Here is a 26052-nt window from a genome sequence, read left to right as displayed (position 1 = left end):
ATTATTCCCAAAATTCGCTTTCCTCTTGGGTTTCCGGAATCAGCTCATTTTCCTTTTTCCCCTCCCCCTCCCTTCCCCCTCCCCCCTCCCCCAAGAACCCATAAAAATTTATAAATTATTATTATATCTTATATTACACTGCCCGGCGTCTCCCTTCACCCACCCCTCAGCTGCCCGTCCCCCAGAGAGAAGGTTATATGTAGATCCCTGTGATCAATTCCCCCTTTCTAACCCCACTTCCCTCCTGGTATCGCCACTGTCACCCCTGGTCCTGAGAGGTTCATCTGTCCTAGATTCCCTGCGTTTCCAGTTCCCATCTGTACCGCTGTGCATCATCTGGTCTAACCAGGTCTGCAAGTCAGAATTGGGGTCATGGTAGTTGGGGGGAGGAAGCGTTTAAGAACTAGAGGAAGGTTGCTGCTTCTGAGTTGCTGGTGATTTTGAACTGTTGACCTTGAACTTAGCAGCCCAACATTTAACCACCACATCACCAGGGTGCCCTAATCTCAGATGAGGCTATTTATAAAAAGAGTCCTGCGCTGACCCATGGCCCTGCACGGACTCTTTTTATAAATAGCTGCTAAGTTCAAGGTCAACAGTTCAAAACCACCAACAACTCAGAAGCAGCAAGATGGGAATTTCTACTCCTGGAAAAAGTGACCTTCTCTGAAGCTCCCTAAGGGGACAGTCCTCCCTGTCCCCGAGCATCCCTAGGAGTCAGCATTGACCCAATAGCAGTTGAGTTGTGTCTTAGAATTGTACCATTGTTGTATAGACTTCCTCTAATAAATCGCATTAATTGTGATAACTTTTTCTGTTAACTCTGTATGAAATTGTCTTCAATTTGCTATCAATGAAATTAGAAATTGTACTAGCTAAAAAAAGCTGGTAATTCTTAAAAGCAAAGAAACAAAAACACAAGGCCTCTTTAGTTAGGTAACATGGATAAATGGTTTCTGTTTGTATTTTGGCAAGATTGAAATTTTTTTTCTTTCCTTTTCCACATGTAACCTATTTTCCATAAATAATGTGTCTACATAAATAATACACACATATATGTAATAAACATATCATACAGAGGAAATCCATGTGTGCAGTTTGCTCAGCTTGGGAGAAAATATAAAGTGTGTGTTATTTGTAAAATACAGTAAAGGAATATGATGGGATTTAAAAAATACTAAGATAATATTGCAAGACACCATAGAAAAACAAGCTTAGAGATTTGAAAAGATCCTAAGAAATGCAATAAAAAATAAGTTCTATTATTATTGATGTTGAGATTAGTAAAACATATCACTTTTAAAAAATTAGACTGCTCATAGAAAATTTAGCATGTGGAAGGATAACTATTCCTACAACATACAATATGTATATTTAGACAAGGGGGGGTTCAAAAATCATGGGAGATATTCCATTACCTTTAAATGCATAATTTACAAGAACTTTCTGAAGCATTCTAGTAAATATATTACATATTATATATATATGTAAAATACTAAAATAGCATCAATAACCTTCACAGATATGTTTTATAATGGTTTCCAGAGAAAAGCCATCTGGTAGATCTGGTAAATAGAAACTTAAATATAAGTATATTTAGAGAACCTATTTCTAGTTCACTTTAGTTTACCATTTAATTAAAATGTGAAAGGTATCCTAGACAATGTTGTGAAGCAAATTTCTTAAGACATGAAATTATTAACTCCATAATGTCCTGCAAGCTTCTTTTGATCTATTTTAAAATACCTCCAGTGTCATTGCCAGTGCAGTTCATTAGTCAAGCAAATGATGAAAGCCCTGGAGGTGCAAGGGGAGGGGAGTTAGGTCATCCTTCTTCGTAAGAAAACGTCAAACATTTTAATATCATTATTATCATCAAACACAATAAACTCTGCACTGGATCATATAGTTTGTTTTAATTATTTCTCAAAGCATTCCTTCTGTGATCTATTTTGAAAGCACCCTAGCTTTTCCCAACCAAGAAATGAATCAGGGAAAAAGTTTTGATGTCAGTAAGAGCAATAAAGAACAACTACAATAAAAAAATCTTGGCACAAGCTATTCATTGCTGCTGAGAAGCTCAGCCTTTGAAGCAAACAGGCACAGAGGAGTGACAAATGACCACCCTTGCGAACATCAATCATGTCTCGAGGGGAAGAGAAGCCAAAGCAATCAGGAGCCTAGAACTGAACTGCTTAAATCAGTGCTTCCCTCATTATATATTGGATTAAAACAAAATGTCTGAATATATTGGTTTCAAAAATGATATCATCTGACATCTTGTGATGCAATGGAAAACATTATGGTCATATTATATATGTTATGTTATATTACATTGTATCATATGGTATTCTTATTTATTTTTATTTATTTATTTTATTTATTTATCTTTATTTCGCAGAAGTACCTTATCACATCATTCTTTCCAAATAACACAAATTTCAATTAAAGGTGTGTTTTGCAATATTTCAAAGCTAGGGATAAACTCAGTGAATGTGGCAAGACCACATTCACTGCCATAGAGTGGATTCTGACTGATACTCAATAAGACAGAGTAGAACTGCATTTCTGAGGCTATAACTCTTTAGGGGAATAAAAAGTCTCATCTTTCTCCACCAGAACATGCTGGTGGGTTCAAACTGCTGACCTTGTGGTTAGCAGTTCAAAGCATAAGCCCCTATGTGACTCAGGCTCCTTCAGCAACACAGGAAATCTTACGTACTTTAAGCAAATATACTTAGGGTACTTAGAAGGTCTGCTACTCATTCCGCCTAACTGGTCATTTTCAGTAAATTCCAAAAGAGCATAATTAAACAAATACATTGTACTGTACTGTTCTAGGAAGATACAAAGATGAAAGGTGAGAGAGAGTAAGGAAAGGGCCTGATACAGGATCCAGCACAGTAAGTGTTATTGGAAAATATTTCCTTGGAATATCTTAAGAGTGTCATTAATTTAGATATTGAAGCCAACTCCTATAGAGATAGACGTGTATTATGCTATAATGATTCATTACACAATGTGTCCCAATACCCAAGTCTTCTGTTTCTGTACACTCATATGCAGATATATGTATAGACACATACAAATATTTGTACACACCACAAAAGTTAAGTAGTTTGCAGTTTAGCAGTAGAGTAGAATCTCTGGTCCCAAGCAGTTTCAGAATTATTCAGTTACCTATCCTAATAAACTTACAGTTTGGTGGGCCCTTATGGTTTGGAAGTTAATGGGACATGAAGAGTGAGGGATTTTTTTTTCTAAAGTGCGAAAGAATTTTAAAGCACACAGCTGCAAACAGAAAGGCTGGCCTGTCAAACCCACCAGCTGCTCTGTGGTAGAAAAGTGTGGTTGTCCATGTCCACAAATAGTTATAGCATTAAAAACCCTTTCAATGCTTTTGAGAAGATGATCACCATCTAAAAGGAGTGGAGGGATCACATCAGCAGAAACAAGAATAAAACAAAACAAAAACTAACTCTAGGAATAATCTAGACTCCTGGTTAAGCAGAAGTACAGCTTTAAAGCTAAACCTAGGTCCCTGAAGCCCGGAGTCTGTGGGAATAGGCAGAGCCAGGAGAGAAGGGAGTGGCACTGAATACCTGCAGATCAGCAACCTCTGCTGGCTACCATTAACACACCTGGGTCAACTACCCTCACACGATTGAGCCACCCATGCAACACTAAGAACCGCATAACAATGCCACTGAAACGTAGTCAATCACAGTACACATAAAAATAAGACAACAACAAAGAACAACAACAACAAAAGAAAAATGAGGAACGAACAAAAGAACAATACCTACTCTGAAATGATCTCTCTGAATAAGAGGCCTGGGAAGTACCAGAAATAGAATTAAGGAAAATGTTATTTAGGGAACTTCAAGGGATGGAGGAAAGAAGTGAAAATGTAGAAGTCCTACAGCAAATAAAAATCCAGGAAAGAAACCATAAAATAACAGAATTTGGTAGCATGGTGAAAGAGCTGAGTAATAGAACTGAAGAAAAGGAAAACTGAATTAGTGTACTTGAACACAATTCTTTCTAATACAATTGAATGATGTGGGGCACAATCAAGATGAACAATCTACATCTCATTGGGATCACAGAGCTAGAAGAAACAAAGTCAGCTACAGAGAAAATTGTAAAGTTTTAAACCATCAACTCAGTGGGAGAAAAAAAATGGGCAATCTACTCCTGTACGCAGTTATAGTTTAGGAATCTCCTAGGGGCAGTTCTACTCTGTCTTCTAGGGTCTTTGTGAGTAATAACAGTGAGTTTATGCATTTGTTTGGTTCATAAAGGAGGAGAAAATGACTTTTCAAACTGTGAGAGAAACCTAAATACCATAGGGTCAAACAGAAAAAAACAGTGTGACATATTGAAGTCAAATTCTTCAATATTGAGGGAAAAAGAGAGAGTCCTGCAACCAAGGTAAAAGAACAGTCACCTACAGAGGAAAACCAATAACAATAAGCAAAAGCTGTTATCAGATGGTGATTTATATCAATCTACACATCTGTGAAAATAGAGGAGAAATTCAAAATCAGCAGTTTGATACAACTTGAACAAAAGCATCTGAATAAATGCTCAATCAACAAGAGAAAAGAAATCATAAAGATTGTAGTTGAAATACTGAAGTTCAAAACAGAAAATCATGAGAAAAATCAACGAAGCAAAAAGTTATTTGAAAGAATTAACAAAATTGACAAACTACTGGCAATTTAAACAAAGGAAAAGAAAGATAAGATGCAAATATATAGAGCTAGAGATGAAAGGGGTGACACCACTATAGACCCAAATTAAATAAAAGGAATAATACAAAATGACTACTAATAAGATGACGCTAACAAGCTTGAAAACCTAGAAAATAAGTAAAAATTCCTAGAAACACATCAATTACCCAAATGATGTCAGACAGTAATAGGAAAACTTAATAGAGAAATAAGAAAAGAAGTAGAGTAGGATTTTAAACCATTCCTAACCAAGCCCAACATCAGATGGCTTCTCAGGGAAATTCTACCAAGTATTCAGAAAAGAGCCATCATCAATTCTACTGTTCCAGAATATAGAAAAGGACAAGCAAACTTCCAAATTAATTTTTGAAGCAAACATAACACCAATATCAAAACCAGGAAGGCACCACAAGTATAAAAAACCACAGACCAATATCCCGTATGAACATAGTCTAAAGAATTCTCAACAAAATTCTGACCAGTAGAATCCAAGAATATATTCAAAAATATATATGCCATCATCAAGTAGAAATAATGCCAGGTATACAAGGATGGTTCAACATTAACAAACCAATCAATATAATCCACCACATAAAGAAAACCAAAAAAAAGAACCACATGCTCATATCAGTCAATGCAGAAAAGACATTTGGCAATATCCAGCACCCATTTCTACTTTTAAAAAAAAGACTCTACAAAATAGGATTAAACACATTACAAACCACATATGAAAAGCCAACATCTCATTCACTAGGAAAACTCTTAAACCATTTCCCTTGCTAGCAGGAAGCAGACAAGGATGCATCCTATCACTATGCTTATTCAAAGTTGTGTTTGAAGTTTTAACCAGAACCATAAGACAACAAAAGAAATCAAAAGAATACAATTGGGCAAAGAAGGAGTAAAACTGTCACTTTTCTCAGATGATATAATTTTAGATATAGAAAATCTCAAAGAGTCAACAAAATTATTGTTGGAAACAATTTAAAGATTCAGCAGTGTGGCAGGATGCAATATTAACAACAACAAAAAGATCATTCTGATTTCTGTAGACTAGAGGGCTCTGAAAAGGACATTATGAAAACAATACCATTTAAATAGCTACAGAAAGAGAGAGAAAGAAATACATAGTTGTTACCAGAATAACAGTAGACTTGGACAACAAAAACTACCAAATGCTATGACAAGAAACCAAGAGACCTAAAAAAGTGGAAAAATATCACATGCTCATGACTAGTAAGACTTACTGTCCTGAAAATGCCAATACTACCAATGCAATATATAAATACAATGGAATTCCTACTCATATCCTAATTTCATTCTTAAAAGAAAAGGAAAAAATGAGTTACTAGTTTCATAAGGTGAGGGAAAAGACACAGGATAAGCAAGGAATTTCTTAATAAAAAGAATAAAGTGGGAGGCCTTGCCCTACCTGACATCAAAACCTCAGCCACAGTGGTCAAAACAGCCAAGTCCTGGTACAATGATAGGGACATAGATAAATGGAACCGACTGTAAATGTATTTAAGTACAGCAACTGATTTTCAACAAAGCTAAAACAAAAGAAAAATTAACATTAAATAGAAAAGAGACAGTCTCTTTTCTCTTCAGCAAATGGTGTGGAAAAATTATAGATCTCTATCTGCAAAGGATGAAAAAGGACCCATACCTCACTGGGTCGATTCAATTCAAGATGGATTAAAGACCAAAATGTAAATTCCTGAGCTTTAAGAATCATAAATGAGAAAATAGGGACAAATTTAAGGGCCCTATTATAGGGCACAGACATACTAAGCAACATAATGAAGTAGAAGACTTGTATGTATCGAAAGACTTTATCAAAAGAGTAAAAATAGAGCCCACTGACTGGACAAATAATTTAGCAATAATATAAAGGACGGGCATCTAATCTTTAAAATGCATAGAAAACTGTAAGAGCTCAATAAGAAAAAAATAATAATAACCTGATTTAAAAATATGCAAAATGCATGGGAGAGGGGGAGGTGGGGGAAAGGAAATGGCGTCAACAAACCCAGGGACAAGAGAACAACAAATGATCCAAAATCAGTGGCAAGGAAGGTGTAAAAGGCCTTGTAGGGCTTGATCAAGGGCAATGCAACCGAGAAGAATTACTGAAACCCAGATGTAGGCTGAGCATTATAGTGGGACAAATGGAAAGTAAAATGAAATAGAGGAAAGAGCTAGGAGGCAAAGGGTATTTATAGAGGTCTAAATAAAGGCATGTACCTATGTAAGTATATTTATAAATGAGGATGGGGAAATAGATTTATGTGCATATATTTACAGGTTTAGTATTAAGGTAGCAGATGGACATTGGGCCTCCACTCAAGTACTCCCTCAATGCAAGAGCACTTTGTTTTATTAAACTGGCATTCCATGATGCTCACCTTCCCAACACGATCACTGAAGACCAAGCGGGTGCATAAGCAGATGTGGTGAAGAAAGCTGATGGTGCCCAGCTATCAAAAGATATAGCATCTAGGGTCTTAAAGGCTTGAAGATAAACAAGTGGCGATCTAGCTCAGAAGCAACAAAGCTCACATGGAAGAAGCACACCAACCTGTGTGACAACAAGGTGTCAAAGGGATCAGGTATCAGGCATCAAAAAACAAAAAATCATATCATTGTGAATGAGGGTGAGTGCAGATTGGCGTAACAAAACCCATCTATAGGCAACTGGGCATCCCCTTACAGAAGGGTCATGGGGAGGCTATGCACCAGTCAGGGTGCAGTGTAGCAACCATGAAACATACAACTTTCCTCTAGTTCTTAAATGCTTCCTCTCCCCTACTATCATGATCCCAATTCTACCTTACAAATCTGGCTAGATCAGAGGATGTACACTGGTACAAATAGGAACTGGAAACACAGTATCCACAACAGATGAACCCTTCAGGACCAGTGGTGAAAATGGAGAAACCAGGAAGGTGCGGTAGAAAGGGGGAACTGATTATAGGGATCTACATATAACCCCCTCCCTGGGGAACAGACAACAGAAAAGTGGGTGAAGGGAGACATCAGACAGTGTAAGACATGACAAAATAATCATTTATAAATTATCAAGGGTTCATGGGGGGGAGGGAGGGGGAAAATGAGGAGCTGATACCAAGGGCACAAGTAGAAAGCAAATGTTTTGAGAATGACGATGGCAACAAATATACAAATGTGCTTGACACAATGTATGTATGTATGGATTGTGATAAGAGTTGTATGGGCCCCCAATAAAATGATTAAAAAACAAAACAAAACACACACACAAGAAAATAAATATCTAGAAAATTATGATAGCAACTTATGGACAAATGTGCTCGACGCAATTGATGTATGGATTGTTACAAGAGCTGTAAGAGCTCTCAATAAAATGGTTTTGTTTTAGTATGCAAAATGCATGAATAGACAGGTACCCACAAATTATATTCAAATAGTTAACAAACACAAGAAAAAAATTCACCATCATTAGTCATCTGGGAGGTGCAAATTTAAATGAGCCATCATCTTACACTGACAAAGATAGCTTATTTAAAAATAAAAAAACACAACAAAACAAGAAACAGCAAATACTGGAATTGACTCAAGGACAGTGGATGTGTTAATTTTCTTTAATGAATTGTACATAGATGTGTTATTTTTCTTTAGTGAATTGTACATATTCCGACTCTCTACAACTATATGAATAGCAGACAGCCCTATTTTTCTTCTGATGTGTGACTGGCAGTTTTGAAAATTTGGGTTACCAGCCCATTGCCAATAACCTACAGCACTACAGGGCTACTTGAGGGCATCATCCAAGTTAGAAGTAATTTGACCTGGATCACTATGGTAATTTTTTTTGCTTTATTGTTTCTTATCAACATATTATTCTACCGAATCTCATATTTCATCCTGATCAACTACATGTCCCCTTCTCCCATTGTATTGCTTCCATTTATCTATAAAATACTTGAGAAACAATGCATGAACTACCCAGAGAACCAGCTAATGTAAAATGCACTGTGAAATGAAGTACTTCTTAAGCTTTCAAAATAGAAGTGTGTCACCATTTTTAGACGTCTCCGTAATAACTGTAGCTAAGTCAGTTGTTTTGTATTATAACATCCTTTATCGACCTTCTAAATAATTACTGAACGAAGGTCAGAGTCATCTGAGGCCTCTGAGAGCCAAGTGTTTTCATTTTAAAAGGGAAAACCATTCGAATAGCATGGCATTGTGGTGAATCCAAAGGAATTCTACATTGTCAAATGACAACAAAGGGTGCAGATGTTTAACTTCTGAGACAGGAGGAGATCTGAAGCATAAAAGCCAAAAAGAAAATGTCACCATTCTGAAATACAATATCCACTGACGATAGAAACGCTTTACTAGAAGCTCCGCAAAGCAAGGTTATTTGGCTGAAGAGGATAAGGGCCATTGCTCCGCTCATGCTTTCTCACCACTGTGCTTTAAGCCAACTTTCCACATAATCTGTCAGAACACCAACTCATCCTTTTCTCCTGAGTGTTCACACATGTTTTATAATAAAATAGTGTATTCTCTTTTGTGTTGACATAGCATCTACAGTGTGTACACCACAGTAAATTTGAGGGTTGGTGGTACCATTCCAAAACTCTTAAGACATTGTTGTCCTCAAAGAACTAAAGAGTTATGTGTGTGTCTGATAGGAGGTTGAAAGTATATATACAACCAACTACACACAAGACATGACATTTCTCTTCATTGTCACTCTAGCAAGCCTAATAAGTGTCTGCTTGATCCTAACGACCCACATTGGGGAAAACAATTTTTACTTTTAAAAATAGCAAGCAAGACTTACTATAAATGACGTTACTACAGCTAAATAAAATACTGCTGTTAATTATAAATAGATTACTGAAAATGGATTTATTTTCGGAGGCAGAGCACAGTCGCTGCAGTTGAGAGCTAGAAGCTGGGGGTTCCCGGTGTTTCTCTGGAGCGTCTCGTCTAGGTCATTGCTTTCACTCACTAAAGCAAATAAACTAGTGATTCACTGAAAAATATTCTTTGTCTTCCAAAATCTTATCATGTCTAATCTTTCGTGTGGTGCTTATAGATCATTTTATTGAAGTTATAGTAGAACCCCGGTGCTCGACCGCATCAGTACTCGACTTAATCGGATCTTGACATAAAATGTCGAGAACATTTTGCATCAGAGCTCAAACACAACATCGGAATCCGACCGGGCACACGTGAGTTTTATTAAGGAAAGCAGTTCTTGTCTCGGTCACTCGGTGGCGGTAGTTGGCGTTGTTAGTACGCATTGTTTAAACCTTTGCGGCTGTGTTCCAAGCGTTTTGGTATAATTTTCTTAGTTTTTGTGGCTTTTTGCATTGCTTTTAGATAAAAACATGGGTCCTAAGAAAGAGTTTTTTGAAAAGAATCATCACAATAAGGAACTGGTTAACTGTTACCAATATTGTTGATGATAATTTAGTAAAGCCTTTCAGAAAACAGTTAAGGAAACGCCAGCAGCAGACCACATTAGGCAGATTTTTTTTTTTTTTTTTAAGAGAAAGCCAGCTGGGTCCTAGTGAAAACAGGCAAAGAAGGGAAAAAAAACTCCTGAAAAGCAGCGACCAGTTGATTTGATGGAAGGGGCTTCCCTTCCAAACAAGGACTCTCTCTCCATCCTCCTCTCCACATCCCTGTCCACAGATCCAGATCCTCCTCCATCTCAAGGTACGGGCCATGCTGTCGTTGTGAAAAAACTTTTTAAATGCTGTGTTTCGTATTTAAATTATATTATTTAACTCTTAACATACGTACTTCGAAATTTCTGTGTACTGTTTTGTATAAAAAGGCAAGGTTAGGGTAAAAACTTAGTGATCGAGAATGGATGAATCCGTTTTCAGTTATTTCTCATGGGAAAAATGGATTCAGAACTCAACTGCAGCACATCTTGACACTCCTTCTGGAAGAAATTAGCACTGAGGTCCTGGGGGTTCTGCTGGATTATTGTTTGCACCTGTCACCACAGTGTTCAGTCATCAGAGTTGAGTCTTGAGTTTCTCCCCCAGTTTGCAGTGGTTGTGATTACACACTGGGTATAGAAATGCTGCTAGTCTGACAGAATGATGAATTGTTCAGGCACTGAAATAAGGCTTCTTGCATTTAATTGGACAGAGTGAACTTTTCCCTTTATTTTGATGCAATGAGACCATAAGAAAGAAATTCCTCCACATTTTTTCCCAATAATTTTGAGGCTTTTCCAGCATTTGGATCATCCTCAAAAATACCTAAAGATTCTCAAACACATTCTGTCCTCATTCAAGCTATAATTTGCAGCAATAAATTTTGAAGCAGAAAAATTTATTTACAGTGAAGCTTTCAAATGAATTCCTTAAAAAAAAAGCTGCATGATCTTGCTATATTAAAGAGGTAATATATTTACTAACATTGGGTCAGCTCCACTATTTTCCTTCCTGTTCTTTTTACCAAACTTTATCTTAATGAATTTCAAGGCCTACTCAGTTTCTCCTTCTACAGAAAGTAGTGCTTCTTACCCTTACGGCTCCCATCTGAAGTGATGTCACTTACAGCTTTGGCTCTGGTTGATGATAGAACTGGATTGAAACTTTTACTTCACTGGCTAAATGTTCTCATGGAAAGTTCCCTACTCCCTGTCATTTTAAATACCACAACCGAACAATGGGAATATGCTCAGCATCTTATTTGTATGGTTGTTAAGATAATTATATGTGAAAAGCATAAGATGTTGTAGTTTAAAAAATTCAGGTCCACTTGGTCTGTTCTGAGTCATAGTAAGTCTAGAGGGTAGACTTCTTCCCTTTGGGTTTCCAATATTGTAATTCGTTATTGAAGCAGAAAGGCACTTCTTTCTCCTACAGGAGATCTAGTATCTTCTAACTGCTGAACTCATGGTTAGTAGCCCAGTACTTAACCGATGCATTTCAGTCTCCTTGGGAAATGCATTGTTGTTATTGTTAGGCACTGTAGGATCACCTTCTACTCCTAACACCTGTGCACAACAGAATGAAACACTGACTGGTTTCACGCTCTCCTCACAATGATTGTCACTTGTGTGGCCATTATTGGAGCCACTATGTCAAATAATCCAATTGGAGGTCTTAGTGTATTGATGCTCTGCTTTACCAGGTATGATGTCCTTTTTCCGAGCCTGGTCTCTTATAAGCATATCCAAAGTATATGAGATACACTCTCATCATCCTTCTACTTAAGGAGATTTTTGGTTGTCCTTTCTCTAAAGCAGATGTGTTTATTCTTATTACAATCTATGGTAATTTTAATATCCCTTGATTTCTTGACTCTAATAACATGAGCAATGATTGTAGATCCCCAAAAATGAAAACCTGGATCTTCGATCTTTTCTCAGTGTATCATGATGTCTATCGGTCCAGTTGTGAGAATGTTTTGTTCTTTAAGATGGGCTGAAAGTTGTTGGTAGAAGATGGAAGAGCCTGCAACATAGAGATCAGGCTGAAGAGCATTTCACAGGGAAGAGTAAGGAGAAGACCAACCCGCTGAGATAGAGTGGTTGTCATGCATAATGAAGACATAAGGTATTCATGTGGTTAGACTGGAGGCAGTTGGTTAAAAAAGGAATATAGAGGGAGCTGCAAGAGGGAAATAAAGTTTATGCTGATATAAATGGCTGGAAACAAAAAAAATTACACTAATCTATAAGGAAACAAGAAAAAGAAACAGAAACAGGCAATTTTGCAAGGACAACCATTAGCAACATTTCAGCTTTCACTCGGCCAGTCTCCATCCCTGACCTGCTTCACGATTCCGTCTAGTATTGTGCTTCTGCATGTCACTTCCACATATGTGCATTAGGAATCATGGGTTCTTCGGTTATTGCCTTTTCATTTCTGACCAGTCTATACCTTACAGTTTGCACCTCAGTGAGACGCACGTCTTCACTATCCTTCAGGATTCTCCTTTTTAAAGCTCCAAATGTGGCACCCTCGCCATGTTCCCTCTCACTGAAACTGAGACAATTTTGACTTAAAAATCCCCAGCAAACTTGCTAGGACTCTAATAATGAATAGCATGCTTTTCTTTTTTTTTAATTAAAATTTTACTTTATTGGGGGCTCTTACAATTCTTATCACAATCCATACATATATCCATTAAAAAAATGGATAGCATGCTTTTCTTAAGGGACAAGCCCAATAATATCAACTCCATCAAAAGATAAAGACCCTCAATTATACTGTGAGGGCTTTGAGGGAGAAAATGCTGGACAATTATGGACATATCCATATTGACTGACTTTCAAAACTGTTTAAATATAATAATACAATAAGATTTTATTTAGTCTGGTATTAAATTCTAACCAGATACATAATTTTTACTTATTAACAAATACTGTTAATTCTTCTGGAGAAAATGCATAGGCCTATAGTAATAGAATATACTAGAAGATAAAATATTTTTATAATTATAATTCCTGTAGGTTTCCAGATCCTAACAGTGTTGACCTTGGAGAGCAAGGGTAGCCTTCAGCCTCTATTTAGCTTGAAGACTATTGGACCTTACACACAATCCTCACCTTCCAGGCTTATGAGACTTGCCAAGTAATGAACAGTGAAATGACAGAGCCATAAATTCAAGACTGTAGAAAAGCTCTTGAAAGTCATATCAATCAGGATTTTACGTGGTAGATAAATGTTTTCTCTATCATATAAGATTCACATACTTGGCTGAGTGTTGGGGAAGAATTTGTGATCAAATGCCAGTTTTTAAAACTTGTGCTAGGCTTTAAGGCATTGACAAATGGCCTCTTTTGGGTACTGTTAAAATATTTTTATGTGTGATAACTATTATTTCCAATACCATAATTGTTGTGACAATTAACTTTTTTCAAAGATTTCTGTGAAATAAAAAGACTATGTAATTTGTAGAGTTCTTTTGAACTGGATATTCCCTAAACCTTAAAGAAGATGGAAATATGATTGTTTTTTTTCTTAATTTGTGTTAAGAGGTTAGTATACATTGGTCATGAGGAATAATAAAGTCTCCTTAAGGAGATTAACTCATCTCTGTGGTGACCAAGCCTGGGTACAAGTTTTTGAATTTATTTATCTTGAGATACATATAAAAAGTAAACACAATAACCAAAAGGTTTTATATTGCCACCTTTCAGAAAGAAAAGACATTGATGGTGTTGATGATTTTTGGAAAGTCAAAGAAATAGAAAATCAAACTAAGAAAGTAAACGAGAACACACCTATAAAATATCTGTGCCATTTTCCAGTGGCAAATGCATATTAACAATTGATTATCCTTGTTCTCACATAATTTCTGATACATAAGCACCTTGTACACGTAACACGCTAATATACATACGTTGCTTTTTTCAAATATACTATTTCTTGGAAAGCATTTCCTATCAACATGGTGTGTGCTCTAGCTCTTTTTTTTTTGACAGCTTGACAGTCTTTCATTGTAAAAATATATCAAAATGGATTTAATCTGTTATGTGTTGGTAAGCATCTTGCTCATTTCCAATTATTTACTAGGGCAAATAATATCACAATAAAATCATGCACCCATGCCCTGATAAATGTTTGAGAATATATCTAAAGTTACATTTCCTTCAGTGAGAGTTTATAATTTACTTCCACTTATGTTGCCTCAATTTATATCTAAAAAGTAATTCCCATGTCCACTCCTTTCCTGAATTTCATAAAAAGATATTTATAATGGTGTGATTGTAAGTACTGTTTAATTAGTGGTTTGTAGTTTTTATAGAGTAGCACATATGGATCATAGACATAATTTTTATCATATTTAAAATAGGAGCAAAAGATTAACTGTCAAGTAGAATAAGGGCTTTTATTATACTTAATAGAGTATTAGAAGAATGCCAGATTTCTCTTTAATGGCTATCTAAGATTCATAGAGTAGTCAGGGATTTCAAACCCCAAAACTTATCCTCTGTTATAATTCAGCCTCCAGCGGACTAAAACATTGCTGAGTTTAAGTGATCCAAAAATATGTTCTGAGGATTACCTTCTCATTCCCTAACAAATTTAATTCCATAATGTAGATGAATTAAAATGTTATGCTTTATACAAAAAACAAAGAAGAATATTGATGACATTCTAGACATGTACATTTCAGGAGTGAGGAGAACTGAACTTGGTTATAAATGGTTTAACTCGGCAAGTTCTGTGGCTCAATGGCCTTCAGTTTCTGGATGTATTTGAAGAGAGAAAATCCGCATGACATGTCCCTGTCCTGAACTAATATAATTCTTACACTGATGAGGGCCTTAAGGTAATATCAGACTTCTCAGACACAGAGACCAGCAGCTCTGAGGATACCTCAACCCTAGTGGCACTACTTCTGCCACCACAGTTTGAATATAAAAGAAATGGAAAGAGATATTATTTATTACTCCTTTCTCAGTTTGTAGGACTAATATCACTGGCATTTCAAATGTCAGTACAGTCACCCAAAGTGAAGAGGTTTCAACAGAGTTTTCAGGCCAAGGACCAAGGGCCAAGGACCAGATTCAAACCCAAACCAACTCCCAGTCAATTTCAACTTGTAGACACCCTTTAGGACAGGCTAGAACTGCCCCTGTGGGTCTCTGCAACTTCAAGTCCTTATGGGAGTAGAAAGTCTCTTCTTGCTCCTGTAGAGAACCTTGCAGTTTTTAACAGGTGACCTTTGGGTTAGTAGCCCAAAGCTTAACCCCTCCCAAATCCACATGGGAAGAATTAGTCACTGAAAATCTGATGAATAATATTTAAATATTGTCTATGTAGTGCCTGAAAAACTAACTTTTAAAATTTAGATCACACATTTACTCATAATCAGATCTTTCTTCCCCCAAGACAAAAAAGAATTATGATTAGATAGGTTCAGAGTCAGAAGATACTTAATCACATTAGTGGATGTTCTCTAATCCTATGTAGTAGCAAAAGTAGACAAGGTGTGTTTTATCCTACATATCTGAGGACGGTGAGTCAGCTTCTGCTGGGGAATCAAATGATGCTGAGGGTACTTTCTTAGCTAAAGTCACAGGAGATAGAGGCTAAGTGAAGATTTCCTACTTACCCTGATTATTTCTTCTGCTGTGCCTTCATTTTAAGTGTAAGAGAATCAGGTTTAACTATGAGAAAATAAAATTACAGTGTGAGCTAGACAAACTGTGGACGCTTCTTGCTCGGGTATGTTATTTAACTTAACAGGTACTACTACTAGGGGAGATAATAGGACACTTTAAATGAACGATTCTTTAACATTTCAGAACAGGTCTTTATCAAGCTATGCAAAAATCCCTTTCTCTCTGTTTTTGGTAGTCTCACCATTGTTTTGCTAGTTTCTTGATTTATGTTTTCCTGTAAACAGTACAGCTGATTACATTTTAAAGTCAGCTCTATGTTATTTGCATTATAGCCACCAGGAAAATTATAGTCTGCCTTTTAAACATGTAGATTCAAGTGAAATGCAGCCTGCTTTATTCCTAGCCTTGCAAATGCCAATCTATTAACCATTAGTCTTTCAATTTCATTTTGCCTTTAAACATTTTAAGCCTAGTCAATAAAGCTGCTTTATCAAGTGATACTTTGGAATCAAGAAGACTCTCAACATGCTCTAATTTTGCATTCTAACATTCCCAGTGGTTGTTCTTGACATAACTGCCATCATGTCGTTTGTCATACATGTAGCAACATTACAAATGAGAACACCCAATGGATTATAGCCACCAAATGCAAAGAGAAACCTAAACCCACTGTTGCCATTGCATTGACTCCAACCTCTGGCAACCCCGTGAAGAGCGGTGTGAAATTGCTTTCTCCCTGCAATTTGTTTTTAATTTAAATATTTTTATTTTAGTGCTCATATTTTTTTTAGTCATTTTATTGGGGGTCTTGAAGCTCTTATCACAATCTATACATTCATTGTGTCAAGCATATTCATACATATGTTGCCATCATCATTTTTTAAAACATTTTCTTTCTACTGAGCCCTTGGTATCAGCCTATCCCACCTCTTTCCCTCCCTTATGAACCCTTGGTAATTTATATGTATATTTTCATGTCTTACACCGACTGCTATCTCCCTTTACCCACTTTTCAGTTGTTTGTCTGGTTCCCCCTCTCCTCCCCCACGTTCCCTTTCCCCTTCCCCTCCCGGTATCAGTACTCTCATTATTGGTCCTGAGGGGTTTATCTGTCCTGAATTCCCTCTGTTGTGAGCTCTTATCTGTATCATGTACATGCGCTGCTCTAGCCGTATTTGTAAGGTTGAACTGGGGTCATGATAGTGGGGGCAGGGGAGTGAAGCATTAAAGAACTAGAGGAAAGTTGTATGTTTTGTCAGTGCTATACTGCACCCTGACTGGCTCATCTCTTCCTTGTGACCGTTCTGTCTACAGATGCCAAATTATCTACAGATGGGTTTTGAGTCTCAACTTCACCCTCCAACTCTTTCATATTGATATGGTTTTTTGCTCTGGGTCTTTGATGCCTGATACCCAATCCCATCGATATCTTGTGATCACACAGGCTGGTGTGCTTCTTCCATGTGCACTTTGTGCTTCTCAGCTAGATGGCTGCTCATTTAACGTTAACCCTTTATCTTTTGATGGCCGAGCCCCATCAGCTTTCTTTGCCATATTTGAATATGCATCCATTTTGTCTTCATTGATCGTGTCAGGAAGGTGAGCATCACAGAGTGTTGGGTTATTAGAACAAAGTGTTGTTGCATTGAGGGAGTACTTGAGTAGAGGCCCAATGTTTGTCTGCTACCTTAATATTTAACATATAAATATATGTACATAGATTTATTTTCCTATCAGTATGTAAAATATATATTTACATATGTACATGTATTTAGACCTCTATAAGTGTCTTTGCCTCTTAGTTCTTTCCTCTATTTACTTTTACTTTCCTTTTGTCCCACTATCATATTCAACTTTCTTTCTTTTTTTTTTTTCATATTCAACTTTCATTTGGCTTTCCTTCACTGCAATTTTTATGAAATCAGATTTCTGGCCTTTCTTCTGCAGTGCCACTGTGTAGACCCAAACAGCAAACTTTAGGTTAGTGATGAAGCACAAAATGTTTGTGTCACTCAGGGATCCTTAGAGATATAATATGGAAATGTAATCTACCCTACAACTCACTGCCATCGAATCAACGAATTCATAGCAACCCTATAGGATGGAGTAGAACTACCCCATTGGGATTCTCAGACTAAATCTTTAAGGGGTAGACAGCCTCATCTTTCTTCCACAGAATGGCTGGTGGTTTCGAACTGCCATCTTTCAGTTAGCAAGGCAACACATAACCATTATGCCACAATGCCACAGGGTTCCATGTTGTTACATTTTGAATAATTAATGGAAGATAGTCAACGAAGGAAGATTTATGCAGGCTTGACAGTTTTCTTCAATGTTTTCATCTTGAGCTTGCTGCGCATGTTTCTCCCTTTGGAGTTCTAACTCCCTGTCTTTGCACATTTCAATATTTTAGTTTGATATCTTGAGCTGCATTTTGACATCATCTACTTCATTTACTTCATCATTATTCTATTGACTTTAGCTACTCTGCATTCAAGAGCAAGTGTCAGAATCTTTGTTGTTGTACATTTTGGTGTTTTCTTTCTTGCCTTCTTTTTAATGACATGTTCCTTTCATGTTTGTTGTCCTTAATGTCACCGCCCAACTCCACTGGCCTTCAGTCATCAGGGTTCAGAATATAAAATCAACTCATGAACTTTTTCTTCAGTTTTAATTTGAACTTTCATATGCACAAATATGTGTGGTGCCATTGGTCCTGGTTTTGTTCTAATTAATGATAATGAACTTTTCAATCATCTGTTCCCATTGATGTATTTGATTTAATTCACGTTTCTTCCATTAGGCAAGGTAAACCTATATAGTCATTGTTAATGTTTTTGTTAGCACAATGAACCACTTCACAGTTTTCTGGAAACTGAAATAAAACAGAATTATAGTATATGCTTGCTTGTATTACTTCTTTACACCTTAATATCGTCTACCACAGTAATGTAGGATATATATAAAAACAGAGATCAGGACATGGCTTATCAGGGGGTTGTTAAAGATGTGCTACTGATCCTCAAACTCGGCTTCCATGTTCTACCTTGTCTGAAATTCTGGGTCATAAGTTCTTCATTTGTTGGAGAGATTTTTGCTATAATAGGAAAACAAACAAAAATAAACAAACACTTCCACGGAGCCAATTCTGATTCATGGCTATGGACTGCAAATCACAAGTTCAGTAGTTTGAACCTCAGGCTGCTCAGCAATGAGGAGGATGAGGCTTTCTGCTCTCAGAGACAGTTGCAGTCTTGGAAACTCACAGTGGCAGCTCCACCCTATTCTAAAGGGTCACCATGGATATAATAGGAAAGGAATTATTAAATAAGACTGCTGAATAAAAGGACTTTGAGCATAAGATCAACAAGAGTGGCAAAAGTTAGGGTGGGGGGAAGGTGTTGTTTTGTTTTTCTTTTAAAGTGATTTTACAAGACTAGAACAAACAACAGCAACAAAAAGGATGCCTTGGTTGTGGGTAGTATTGATGTTTTCTTCTGTTGCGCCGTGAAATAGAGATTTACCATCCCACTGTTATCTTAACCCTCAGGATATGTTTTTATTGATTTCTTTACTCACCAGTGATGCAAAAAAATAAGATAGCTTTGAATGCAAGGTCTGTAAAACGAGTATAGGAGCTTTCCTAATTAGTGTGGACATTTCATAACTCACGTCTCTTCTAGACCAAGTTCACACAGCTGGTCATGCTTTTCTTATTTTTTCCATTTGCTCTTTCTTCTCGTTCACATTAGCTCAGGAGTTTTTAGATCATATTCTTTATGTCATTTATTTTATTCTCATATTATCAACCCAGCTCTACATGTCTTTTATAATAAACTCTATCAAAAACTTTAAAAGTGAGATTAATTATAAATCCATATTAAAAATAATATTGGCATATCTTAATGGGCAGGAAGGTATTTTCTGAATTAAGTATGATAGTATCATTATTATTTAAAATAATTTGGAACGCATATTCAGAATCACCTTGATGGTAATGAGTTTGGTTTAGTATGTTTTAGATATTTATTCCCTTATAGTCAAAATGTTAACTGTCTCCATAACTTTCTGAATCATATAAAATCCAATGATGCATTTATCACAAAGGCAAGGTTTTTTTTGTGTGTATATGAATTTCTTACTAAGAGAACTTTGTAATAATTCACCTACCTATCTATAGCTAATCAAAGCAGCTGATCCTTATAAAAATTTTGAATTGTGAGCTCTTTTGGAGTCCTAAAAAATCTGAGAATTATAATTAATGATACCAAAAGCTCCTTGAATAAATTCAACTAAACCAGTAAGAGACCCCAGGTGGCCTACTATTGATAAGGGAAATATTTTTACATTAAATTTGATATAAAGCAAGATTGATTTATATGCTATCATTTAATAAACTCATTGTCTCTAGTTTTCTAGTATGAAGTACAGGATGAAAAAAAGAGCCATACTATTTCATGGCTGAGTGCTACAAAGCTGCTGCACATAATAGAGTATTGATTGAAGCAAGCAGATAGGACAAACAGTTTGGGACAGTCCCGGGACACCTGAGAAGCTAAGTGACATTAGATTTTAGATTTTTGTGAAGCGTGTATGCAATTCCCCTAAGAGTTACTGTCTCACCATTTCAAGCTGTTCCCTTGGAAAGAAAATGCTGACAAGAATGGAGAAGGCAATCGGAAATTTCCTACAGCCTTAACAGTCCATAGAGCACCCAGGGACTCTTTGGCAGTGTGATTATTTTACTGATATCTGGGGAGGATACGGGTTCTTCTAATCCGCTCTTTTGACATACAATCGAAATAACTTATTTCCTTAATTATCTCTGGAAGAACGTCTATTAGAGTTAATTTTTATCTTGGGCAAAATGAATATAGAATCAATTTCAACTCACAGCATCCCTGTAGGACAGAGTAGCACTGCTTCCATGGATTTCTGGACTGAAAGAGTAGAAAGCCTTCTTTCTCCTGAGGATCACCTGATAGTTTCAAGCTTCCAGTTAGCCACCCAACGCGTAGAGCATTATGCCACCAAGTCTCCTCTATATGGAGAATTAAACAAGCTAAAATTAATTAGCATCATTATTCATTCATATTCATAAATAGTCACCATATGAGTCTCCTTTAAGTTGGTTTAAAATCATCAGAACATGGTCATTCTTTTTTTCTAACGTTATTCCCTACAAATAATGAGATTTATGGAGACAAATTTTGCAATGAGATGAAGATAGTACACAAATAGCATCTTTGATCAGGTAAGGAAATTTTAAGCAAATTTACATTAAAAATGTAAAAAACAAGACTCAAAGAATTTAATGTTTTTTTTCCAGTGAAATCTGATATAAAAACAGAGCTATAATTTGTCATCAAATTATTATAATATTGCTTTTGCAGGGTACAGAATATCACTGTTGAAATGTTTTCACTTTTAATCTTAATTAATCTTGAAATTTTCAATCTGTACAGTCTCAGGTTTCCTGTGCTCAAGTTTACCAACATTTGAGGTCACCCCTTTCTTTAATATTTAGACAAAATAAAGCTATGGAGAACTACCTCCATATAAAATGGCAATTTTAAGTCTTAATTAAGAAGTATATAAATTTCCAAAGGGTTGATTAATATTCCCACCGTCTGAATTGGGCAACTACATTTCTTAATACTTTACCAATCCTTTACTTTCTGCCCTCTATTATTTCAAATGTGAACTTTCTATGTGACCTCTAAACCCACTTGTATTTGAATGCTTCTCACTATCAAGAATTTCATATGTATTTTGTTTCCTTTTACTATGTGTGACCGTCACTATTCCTGGCTTGTTAACATTTGTTGGAAAATAAAAATCAGACTGTATCATTAGCATTACGAAGGAGTCTTGGTAGCACTGTGGGCCAAATGTTCAGCTGTTAAGCTAAGGTGGACAGTCCAAAGCCACCAGCAGCTCCGTGGGATTAAGATGAGGTGACGGGACTGCCATCGAGCTTTACTGTCTCAGAAACCTGATACAGGGTTACTGTGGGTCAGAGCTGACTCTATGGCAGTGCGGATAAACCTGAAGAGTCCTAGAACTAAAAACCCCCCCCCCCCCCCCTACTCCTCACACAGGAGGTGTTCAGCTCGTTTCTAAGCAAATTACTAAAATGAATAGACTGGTGGGTCCTAAAATTCGGCAGAATTTGTGCTTTTCGTCTTTAAAAAGAACATCAGGCTTATTGATGACCTCAGCACACTGCCACTGAGTCCATTCCGACGCTTGGACAAGGATGTGTGCTGCCGTAGGACTGCCCCTGTGGGCTTCAGGGCTGTCTTTTTGCCAGTCGGTGGTTCTCAACCTTCCTCCTGCCGCGCCCTTTCAGACAGTTCCTCATGTGGTGGGGACCCCCGACCATAACGTTATTTCGTTGCTACTTCATCACGGTCATTTTACTACGGCTATGAATCGGCTGACCCCTGTGAAAGGGTCTTTTGACCCCCAAAGGGGTTGTGGCCCTCAGGTTGAGAACCGCTGCTGTAAATCTCTAAGAGGAGCAGAAAGCCTTGTTTTTCTTCCTCAGAGCAGCTGGTGGGTTTGAACTGATTTTATAGTTAGCCATCCATCTGGTAACCCACTACAACCAGCACGGCTCGATGGTTGAGTGACTAGAGTTACCAAATTTGTCTTGATAAAAATAATAGCTTTTGGTTTCTAACTTACCTTAAAGATAGACCAGATATCTAGTCTTTACTTTCAGCAGATCCCTCAAAGGTACCGCTTCTCAACTTTAAATAAAAGACCTTGTGTTTGAGAGAAGCACTACAGGTAAAAGGAGATATTTCCTTAGATATATTTAAGATTTTTAAACACGGATTATTAATAGTTTCTTAACCTTATTGGTCAAGTTGAAATCCCAATAGAGAACGAAACCTAATCATAGTTTTCCTGTCATTAGTTATAAACTCTTTGAAAGGGTCTATGGAATCAAATGGGATAGACAATTTGCAAGAGTTCAAGTCACAATATGAAGCAAAAATATTATGAAGCTCTCACCTGGCATTTTCTAAAATATATCCAAGAAAAGATACCTTGAATGCTATCTAAAGTTATTTTCAAAAGGGATTCTAAGGTTAATCAGGCTGAAGAAAATTGGATGAGTCAAGGTTAAACAGATTTTTTATTGAAGAGTTTTAAATGAGATGGATATCCTAATGTAAATGATTATATGAAGCTCTGAGAAGAATGGAAATATACCTTTATATGGAACTGCTCTATGATGTACATAGACAGTTTTGAAATTTTACTGAAATATTTTATAATACATATTTATATTGAACACACAATGATATTTTAAAACATAACAAGCTACTTTTTTTCTGTTACTGTTTTCTAAGTTACCAATGGATAATGTACTCTATAGGATTTTACTCCTATTAAATTTAGTGAGGTTTTTTTTTATGGCCCAGTGTATATTTTGTTTTGGTGACTATACTGCATGCATTTGTAAAGAAGATTTGTAGTCCACTGTTTTTGCATACTGTTTTCTATATTGTTTAATTGGGTCCAATTGCTTGAAAATAACCATATTAATTTTTCCTAATATTTATTTCCTATACATGTTTTAACCATACAGAATAGGAACATTGCAGTCTTCAATTAAATTTGAGTCTATTCCTCCTTTTTATACTATCAGGGTTTTCTTTACACATATTGTAGCTCTTTTATTAGAGGCCATATAAGGTTGTGATATAATCCCTTTAAGCTTTGTATGCCTCTCATTATCTTTGAGAATAAGTAGCTTTGGTGGTGGTGTCTGGTATATGTTGGAATACTAGATACAAGGTCAGTGATTCAAACTCACAAACTCCTCTGCTGGAAAAGATGAGTAAAGATTCACAAAGTCTTAGGGTCACTATGAGTGGTTGTCAAATTGATGACATTGGGTTGGGATCTTTGACAGTATTTCTGGTTTTCAAATATACTTCATAGTATATTAATATTAGCAATATATTTTTCTTCCATTAAGGTTGGGTATTTCTATTTTATTCAATTTTCTAAGCATGGTTCAGTTTTTGCTGTGATCACACATTTTCTCATTACAGTCTACAAAGACTGAACTTTTCATCTGTGTAGACATCAGGGATGATTGGAAAAATACCTTTAGATAAATTACTCTTTGAGGTGACTATAAGTCAAATTGTGGCAATTACATTGGAATACTTTTTAAATTTAGAAATATATCAAACATACAATTCCAGAAAATAATAAAACCATAACCAAAATAGTCAACATTTGCCCCATTTTACTTAAAGAATTTTTTAATTTAAAAATTTTATAAAAACAGCTACATTTCCTGTAAAATCTTTTCCTTCGCCCTCCTGAGCGGCTGTAACCATCATTTTGAAGGGTGTGGACAACAGAGAAGTCAAAGGCTAGCTCTACAGCAGGAAACGATTGGTTTCCATGACTGTTATGCTTTGGGGGCACTCTCAGTGGTATAAAAATCACAGAGCTAAAATCTGTTATCTTACTCCAGAAATACTAGAAGATTGATTTAGTGTGATTCTGAGGTTTTGGGCCAATCCCACATTTTAAAAGTGGAAACACAGGTCCAGAGTGTAGAATCTCCTCACTCAGCATCACCCAGTGAGTGGCGTAAGAACTAGTTCCTGTTCACTAAGACCACATTCTTGTGTGCTCAGGATAATAATACTCCAGCAATTAATCTTTTTAATTTTCCTTCAAGCAAAGAATAAGCACTTTGATTAGAGTTTTCTTGCCTCTTCTATCCAAAGAAAATGTAGTGAATTGCGGCATTCACTGTCTAGGAGCTTGAACAGGAATTTAACCCCAGGCATGCTGTGCTGTGGTAGGAATACAGCATCTTTTGGTCTAGGCATGGAAGTATGTCCCTGTGGTCTCTTGTTATGTGACCTGATTTAACTTGTTGTCTCTGGGCACTAGCCATCCTAGTTTTCCTAGATTTCATGATAATGCATACGAATATTATGTTTGAGATATGGCTCCTGCTTAGGCATTTTTTCTACAATTACATTTTCATTTATACCTTTTTACACTTATCTTTTCTTGAACTCTTATTGGGAAGGAAATAGTATACAGAAGATGGTGCCAGCTATCAAAAAGTGTTTTTTTCCCCTCCATATCTTTCTTAGTGCATCTTTAAATTCTTAACCCAATCAGCATTTATAATTAAATTTATAAACAGAGTCTGTATGTCAGACTATATGATCGGTTTCAGGAATAAAATTAAGAATGAGACAGTACCTTGCACTAAAGAGTTTACAATGTTTTGGAGAAACAGATCAACTTTAACTGGTAAGAGGTGAACTCCCAATCCAGCACTCATGGTGGTTATTGAATCACCTGTTACTGAAAGGGCAATGGGGCTCACCTATGACTGGCCACACACTGACGAATACCAGGCTTAGATCAGCTGCTGATAAGGAGGAAACATAGCATGCCTGCCACCTCCGGTCCTACACTTTCTTGAGGCAGAAGTATGTTGTCGCCATTATGCTGCAAGTTTACTTGTTGTGCCCAAGCACTGCCATACATAAGATAAAATCCCTCTGTTCTTAAGGATGAACAGGAAACCCTCCTGGTCTCTAGGCCCTGCAGTGAGGTGGAGACACAAGTTATATTTTGGCAGGAATATTAATGATAGAAAATCAGGCTTATAACTGAAGTGCCAACAGGAGAATTCAGGGATTCCTGACGTGCTTTCAGCAAGATGTACATAGAAAGGGAAAGAACTGGTGAAACTGAAGATACTCAGCTGAAATTATCCAAAGTGAAAGACAAAGGGGAAAAACGAGTGAGACATGTAAAGGACCATTGTAGTTTGGGGGGATCACATCAACATGGAACAGGAGTTTCAGAAAGACAAAGATTAAAATACACAAGATCTATGTGAAGAGATAAAATAGGCAAGAACTAGCATCAAAATTAGACATATTTTGAGTAAAAATAGGAGCGTGTATAAAGGATGAATATCTGCCTTTTTGAAGGACGAGTACTTGAAATGTGTTTGAAAGAGAAGCAGTATCTTTTGGGAGGGAAATGAGATAGGATATTGTGAGACAAAGGGAACATGTGAAGCTATTCTGCGCTCTTCCCACTTTCCAAATAAGCACCTATGGGTTTTTTTCTGTGAGTCTAAATTTTGAAGAGTCTTTCACACACACACACACACACACACACACACACACACACGCACGCACGCACGCA

Source organism: Echinops telfairi, unplaced genomic scaffold (assembly GCF_000313985.2).
Source record: "Echinops telfairi isolate 266 unplaced genomic scaffold, ASM31398v2 ScPeMD7_60;HRSCAF=208, whole genome shotgun sequence".
In the NCBI taxonomy this organism is placed as follows: Eukaryota; Metazoa; Chordata; class Mammalia; order Afrosoricida; family Tenrecidae; genus Echinops; species Echinops telfairi.
The sequence above is the reverse complement of the archived record's forward strand: the minus strand, read 5'-3'. Positions refer to the sequence as shown.